The sequence below is a fragment of the Cryptotermes secundus genome, unplaced genomic scaffold (genome assembly GCF_002891405.2).
Source record: "Cryptotermes secundus unplaced genomic scaffold, Csec_1.0 scaffold123, whole genome shotgun sequence".
Lineage (NCBI taxonomy): Eukaryota > Metazoa > Arthropoda > Insecta > Blattodea > Kalotermitidae > Cryptotermes > Cryptotermes secundus.
Window position 1 is genome coordinate 480,394 of NW_019736394.1, and position 8,072 is coordinate 488,465.

Below are 8,072 nucleotides of genomic sequence, written 5' to 3' on the forward strand. Positions count from 1 at the left end.
ATAGTTTGTGCGTGGTGGTTGGCATTATGTATGCATTCAGCCAATGCGGCCAATACTGAGCCGTTGAGCCAGTGTGAAATAGATTGCAACGCTTAAAAGTCGAAAGGGGGTAGATGCATTAGAAGGCAGAGACGTGTTTAGTGGAGAGGAATGAGTAGCTAGTAGCCATATTTGAGTAATTTGAACATGTTATGCACAACTAACCAAAACCAGGAAATGTTTAGGTACCACGCTGCGTCGAATTGTGAACTTCTCCAGCGTTGCGGTGGCTGCTAATTCTGTATTGATTGATGTAGATATGACTGGGTGATATCTCGCTGTTCGAGGTAAGTCTAGAGACTAGACATTTATTTCGTTGAAGTTATCCGAAGTGTATAATTTATTCCGAAGGAGAAACAGTTGCCATCAGAAGGTCCATTCAACCAGCGTGTTTGCAATACGAGTTAGCAGAGAAATATGTGGAGTAGAGTAAATTGTGTTATTAAGTACAGTTTTACTGATCATGCTGTCCACTGGCTATAGAAGAGGAATATGTACTGCAGCGTAATATTGTGCCAGAAGGTTTGCCTGGTACGTATGTTAATGATTTAAAACTGAACATTCCTTTCGTTAATTTTTCAGGGAACTAGAAATTATCCCATTTCCCTTTTGTCAAGTACATATTTCAGGCTGACATAGACACCTCATCTAGCTGTAACTAAATGGAACAGGTTCCTTGTTAGAAGCCTAATAACTCAGATCAGCTAGTCTAGAAGTTTCTGGCATTTTGTGGAACCTGAAAGTTCGTTACAATGTTCACAGCAGCCTCCATCTAGCTCCTTTCCCAAACCAGATGAATCCAGTACATGACCTCCCATCCTGTTTCTTCATCATGCATTTTAATAGTATCCTGTGATCACAACATAGGTGTCCCAAGTGGCCTGTTTCCTTCAATTTTTCCTATTGAAGCAATGCATGTGTTTCTCTTCCCTCCAATACATGCTGAACCTCCTTGATTTGAGTATCCTAATTATGTTAGATGTTGAACATAAATCATGAAGCTCCTTGTTATGGGTCATTCCACATCAGATCTGTGCAGAAAAGAAACATTTCTGGCCTGACCCCCCTAAGAATTGAAGGATTTTTTGGTGAGATTATAGGCACAATGGGGATGAGTATTCCTGCCAAATTTCACTACTTTATGGCTCTGCAGACTTCCTGAAATAGTAAAAAAAAAATGTTTTTTTGGTCAAAAGTTGTCTTAGAAAAAGTGGCACAACTTCTTCCCTAGTAAAGACACAAAACTCACGTTCTGCTCATTTAGAAGGCAAAGAAATTCCTTGCCAGAGACATTACACCAATGCATTCCTGCAAGATGTTCATATTTGACCTTGTATTTTTCAACTTCCATTATTTTAATTCCTTTGAGAAAATATATTGTGGGCGTGAAGCTGTTATTTAAAACATTAGCATATATCAAGTTGGGACTGTAGTGGAATAGGGTGTTGTGAAGTATTTTCTGTGAAGAGTCACTTTACTTGTATTACAGAGGCAGGATAAAGGATAATTCATTAAATAGTCTATATGTATTAATTAAGGTTAATGTAATGTAAATATGTATGTATAATGAGAAGTGTTGCGATTCATATAGTAAGGTACCTTCACATAGGAAAGTTGCTTGTATAAAACTAATAAAACATGTCAGAACAGTCCTGTAAATAGTGAAGATGTGCGGCATTAGGCCAAAACATATTTTCATTAAGTAACTTGCATGAGAAATGTAATATTAAGTTCTTTCATCCTAGTGAGTGGAAGATCTTCATCTCTGTGCAATTAATTTGGCTCGTTTGCTGGTTAAAATGTGTGTATGTTAAGATGTACCACTTGTACCTGCCATAGTACAGTTTCTGGGGCACAAGGATGCAGACTTCAAAAAACCTACTTTGACTCCTGGATATTGATTTTTAAAATGAGAGTATAACTGTTTCAAATTTCAATCTTCAGCAGTAATTGCATTTAAAATTTGGTCTCATTCGGGATTATATAAGGACACAATGCCCTGGTCCCTAACAAGCTGCTTTACTTCTATGATTGTCAGACTGCTACACTGCATTGTATTACTTCACCGTGCTTAAGGTGTAAACTATAAAAGTATAGAAGTTTTTCAGTTCTTTTTAACAAGTAGGGTTATGGATAAAGCAGTATAATATAAGACTGAGTATTATGTGTTCTTATCTATGATCTTTGTAGTGTTCTGTTGTTGGCGTTGTTGTTGTTGTTGTTGTTGTTGTTGTTGTATATGTTATTGGATGCTTATAGGTTCTGTATGTTGTGGTGGCTAGAGTGTGTGGCATAGAAACATTCCCTGGTGTGGTCTCTTCAGCTGTGGTGGTTAGTGCTTGCTTCACTTGAGTACCAGTGTCATCAAGTTTTTCTGAGTCAGCGCATATTTTTTCAGGATTTATTTTTTCAGCACTGGTCCCATAAATGTAATTTTATTATGATATGGTCACCTAATCCTTCCAGCACTATGGCCCTGGGGTCGACTGAGCCTCTGACAGAAATGAGTACAAGAATTAATTAAATAATTTTCCTGGGTAGTAAAGCACTGCTGGCACGTAAGGCTGACAGCCTTACCGCCATCTTTGAGCCGATTGTCTACGTAATGAGGGACCCTTGAGGTCTCACAACCCTATGGGCCTTCATGACCCTGTTACAGGGATAGCTTTACTTTTACTTTTTTTTTACTTAATATGATCAGTATAGGGGGGAATGTGATAGCGTAGTTGGTTGAGGCACAATGCTACAAGCCAGAGGGTTGCGGATTCAAGTCCCGATGAGGTCATTGGATTTTTTTCATTTGACCTAATCCTTCCAGCCGTGCTATGGCCCTGGGGTTGACCCAGCCTCTAACAGGAATGAGTACCAGGAATATTCTTGGAATACTCTTGGTAAAGGGTGGCTGGTGTGTAGGGCTGACAACCTTGCCGCCATCTATGAGCCGATTGTCTAGAGAATGTGGAACCTCAACGTCTCACAACCCTATGGGCCTCCACGGCCAGTTACAGGGATAGCTTTACTTTTGTTTTTACTTACTTTTATAGTTGGTATAGTTTGCTTGCAAACTAAAGCCATGGAGTATTTTAATTATTATAAATCATTTCTTTACATAGCACTGCGCTGTCAGGGCACTTCCTTTGAAACTTTCTCTGCTATTTCCCCCATGAAGAAGTTGTACAAAGGCATCATACAGGAACACATCTCTTCAACGTTGTGTTTCACCACACCCTGAACTGTATTTGTATAAACATGCTAAGTATCAGTGCTATTAAGATAAGCCCATAGACACTGGGTAATGAAGTGGCAGTATGACAGACAGCATTGGAGAGGAGAAGGGGAACAAATTTCTACCTGCTTTCTAAGAGTAATTCCATCTCCTGTACGTGGTGATGGTGAAAAACTTTGAGTTTATCCATGATAAATTTAATGGAGAATGAGCAAGTTGACTGAGGCAGTGACAGTTCTAATTTTCTTCAGATGTTGTCAGATACAAATCTTAGCTGGGACACCCACTGTCCTGACTGTTTCTTTTTATTTTTGTGGTTTTCCTGAATTTTGCTGAATAAATGCTTCGATAGTACCTTGGAACAGCTCATAGCAGCTTCCACACCCTTGTTCATTATTAATTCTGCTGTTCAGTTCTCTATAGTCATCACTAAATAAACCATAAATAAGAAATACACAACTTTTGCCTCAGTAAAGTGTTCCTCCTAACAAGAAAATAAGTGGTTCTAAGCAGTAACAACAACAAACAAACAGATAGACAGACATCATTGTTATTGTCATCATCATCATCAGCAGCAGCATCAGAAACAGCAACAAGAACAAAAGTAACACCAATTTTTAACATGTACACGTGACAGTATTTATAATTTCAAGCAACAGAAAATTCTTATTCAGGTAGAATTTGATCATATGTCAGTATGGACAAAAGTCCATCATGCTCTGCTATGCAATAAATTGTATTATCATTGATTGATTATAAATTTGCCTTACAGAAATATAGCATTAACAATACAAGATTCATACAGCTGGATATTCTCTGCAGTAAGTGTATAGGCACTGGATTTTTCAGTTGACTTAAGCATTCCAGTCACACTATGGCTATGGGGTTGACTCAGCCTCTAATAGAAATGAGTACCAGAAATCTTCCTGGGGCTTAAAGGGTGGCTGCCACATGAGGCTCACAGTCTCACTGCTATAGGTGAGCAGATTGTCTAGAAAATGTGGGAGCCTTGGCCTCTTGCAAACCCTATGGACCTCTATGTCCTGTTACAGGAATAACTTTACCGTTTTCCTTTTTTTACCTTTTACTGCCTGCTAAATGCTGTGAACAAGAAGGTTTAAATGAATCCTGCAAATATGAATCCATTAGTGCATCAAATATCTCATGGATGTACTTAGTTAGTTATTAGAGAGGGTGGGTTTCCCCATGCACTTAGACCTGTAGCGGTCCATTGTGCTTCCCTCTATATCCTACCAGTATTGGTGCTTACCATCAGTCTCGCCCAGCCAGCGAGACCGGCTCTGCTGGCTGAGAGGAATCTATAATGCTTCCCCCATCTACCGGAGGTAATAGTGACTGCTGTTGGGCGGGAAACGTCCGCAATTTTGGCTCAGTGACATCCTTTGGAGGTATGAGGTTTTTTTATGTGCCGTAAAGCTACGACACGGGACCCACAGCTTAAAGTCCCTCCCGGAGGACTTGCTCCCTGAATTTTTCCGCCCTTAAAAATTTGACGACCTCCGTCGGGTATTTGAACCCGTGTACTACGAGTCATGAGGTGGGAACGTTACCTCTAGACTACGGAGGCCGCTTCTCATGGATGTAAGTTATACTACATGCCTGTGATACATTTTGTACACTTATTTTTGTTAGTTGAATAACCAAGGCGACTGCCTCTGTGGTCTAGTGGTCAGAGTTCCTGCTTACAGATCCAGAGGTCTGGGTTCGATTCCCAGTGCTACCAGATTTTCTCTATTATTTATGTACCAAGTCTACAGCTACAGTGCCAGTTATAGAAGCAACTATTAATTACATTACAGACAAACAGAAGAACAGAGGCAACATCCAGAGTGCCAGTTTAGAAAATGGCACAGTGGAAAAAATACTGTTCCTACCTAATGCAACAAAGAAACCACAAGGACAGTATGAACAAGTATGACAAAGCCAGTAAGAGTGATTATAAATACAATTGAGAGAAACTGCTTTGATTTAAAAATATGTTGAGGCCCTTAACGACTATGGCAGCATTGGCGCATCAAGCAGATAGATGATATTTAATTGGGTGTCAAGCATTAAACATTGAAAAGTCTCGAGCATAGTGAGTAGCGACTAATATTTTCCAACAGGGAAGGGCGGCATTTAAGGCGATGATAAGCACAAAAAAAAAAGAATATCAAGATGGTGTCTCCATTTACATAGAGAATGTAAACTTAAAGTCTTTCTGTAGTTTAAAAACATGTATAAAATGCACGAAGGAAGAAACCATAGAAGTATACAGCCACAAACTTCTGCTGGATGCACTCAAACTTATTTTGTCAGTAGGCATGATAAAAGAGTTCCACCTACCAAGGCATATTGTAACTTTGATCTGACTAACATGAAGTATAACACACATAAACAGTCCAGAGAAGAGAATCTGAATGCTATGGAGCAATATTGTATTTCAGCATCATGTTGCAACTGTTTAACTTAACGTCCATGTATTTATCGTCCGTCAATATTGCAGCACTTGTTTATTCACTTACTTGCTCATGGATCTGAGCCCTTCTGAAGGAGCTGCCAATTCTGCAGCTACTCAAGACTTTCCCAGCATTTTATGGAACCCGCAGGTTCATTGCCGTGTTCACAAGAGCCCTCTACTGACCCCTATCCTGAACCAGATCAATCCAATCCGTACCATCCCATCCTATCTAAGATCCATTTTAATATTGTCCACCCACCTACGCCTTGGTCTTCCCTGTGGTCTCTTTCCTTCTGGCTTTCCCACCAATATCCTATACGCATTCCTCGTCTTGCCCATTCGTGCCTTGTTTATTCATTACTTCATTTTAATTTTAGTTTAACATTATACACTTTGACACTACATGTTTCGGCCCCAAACGGTCATCTTCAGATGTCCTGATATGTTATAAATATTTTATTAAATTATGTTAAAACTGCTACACTGTGTTAGCCCGTGTTAAAATCACACGCTGTAGTTCTCATTTCACGGTAAAACAAGATAAAATCCATGATACGTATGTAATGGCAGTCTTGTAGTGCACTCAATTTCGTATGTCGCATCTTACTACATGTTTTGGCAACATAGTGCCATCTTCAGGTTCGTTATTTACGCCAAGCTATTACACTGTTTGCCATCTTGTGTCTCTCATAAAATTATTTAGAAATTATTCGTCAACTATAATAAAATTTGTATATACTAAAACTTGTTAAGATTATTCATCTATATGTCTTAATTCAAACTCNATGTACTTTCTAAATAATTTTATGAAAGACACAAGATGGCAAACAATGTAATAGCTTAACGTAAATAACGAACCTGAAGATGGCACAATGTTGCCGAAACACGTAGTAAGAAGCGACATATGAAATTGAGTGCACTACAAGACGGCCATTACATACGGATCATGGATGAAAATCAGTGCAACAGGACGCTAAAATACAACATTAAGATAAAATCCATCAATATTCCTATTATACCCACGTTATTTTGGTGCATTCTGTTTCACCTCAGTCTGTTACAGTCTCCACTAGCCGTTACCTGGCAACGGTTTTGAACAAAGGAACTATAACAGTCTCACAGAATTACACACTCCAGATATCACACATAAAGTGTTCTCTTCACAGCCGAACTTTCAACTGAGCAATCTTGTAACTAACTCGCGGCCATTTCACACCAACCTCCTGAGCTTCTCTTCACAGCCTATGAACTCACCAAGCTCTAAACCTCGTTTCGCTTATAACCTCTCGGCACTGACCACACAGAAAAACAGCATATCCATTGTGTCTGGATTCGGTGCCACAGAGATGTGTTTATCGCTCCGTTACATAGCAACGACCGCGACAAGGACCACAGAAAACACCGTTCCTCTGTTGCGTTCGTGTCTGTTGCTGCGGGAAAATGTTTACCGAGCTCTTGCGTAGAAACGACTCTGGTATATTTGCCTATCTCGCGGTCGTTGCATGGTAACGACTCTACACGCTACAATAATATGAAGATATAAATTGCGTTTTATAAAGATTTGTGAAATGAAATCCCTTACAATCCTTAATTTCGTCTTGAACCTCTCTTAGTTGTTATTTTCCAAACTTCTGTGTAAATGCACCGTACAGCCATTATCACTGACTGCTGTGGCACTGTTGGTTTGTGGTGTGTACAGTGCTGTCAGTTTTGTAGTCTTTCACGATATATCTCCCTTGACATAATTATTCTCTGTGTATCACTGTTAATGGTTTTCAGGTTTGGAGGTTAGAGGTGGGTGAGATATCGCTGTTTATGAATAATGTCCTAAAACTTTGGTCTGTGAGTGAGCTTTCTGCAGGGTGAGGAAACCACGTTCAGAGTCCGAAAGTAGTCACAGTATGAATGGAATTGATAGGCCAGTAGAGAGAAGATAAATTCAAGTAACTCTTCAGTAACTTCTGGATACTGTAGCAGTTATTGGTCTGGTATCAAACTGATGTTTCTTTTAGTTCTCTTCATAGAAGTTTTTAGTCTGCTGGGTAGGTTAGCACCATTGGGATTCCAGTTGTGACCAGCCCATTTCTAACTTGTATTTGTTTGTTTGCATCGGTACTTCCTGAGAGAAGATAATATTGTCGCGTATTGGGCGTATATCGCGACAAATAACTTCACGCCGTATTTTATATAGCGAATTTTATTTCACATTCGCACTTACAATCACCCAAATTACAGATTTACGATTACTGCTATCTGCAGTATCACAAATAGTACACTCCAAATGCCAGAATACAACTGACTAGTTGCTGGCTAACTCGGAACTAACTCGGAGGTAGCTCGAGGACT

At 39.5% G+C, this 8,072-nt stretch overlaps 1 protein-coding gene across 1 annotated transcript in view; it reads left to right on the top strand.

Moving 5' to 3' along the window:
• Positions 1-61: 61 nt before the first annotated feature.
• LOC111869804 (dihydroxyacetone phosphate acyltransferase) overlaps positions 62-8,072 on the top strand; it is an 81,144-nt gene continuing 73,133 nt past the window's right edge. Inside the window, exon 1 of the mRNA XM_023861578.2 lies at positions 62-326. The gene's annotated coding sequence lies outside the window, so the exon portion shown is untranslated. The remainder of the gene's footprint in view (positions 327-8,072) is intronic.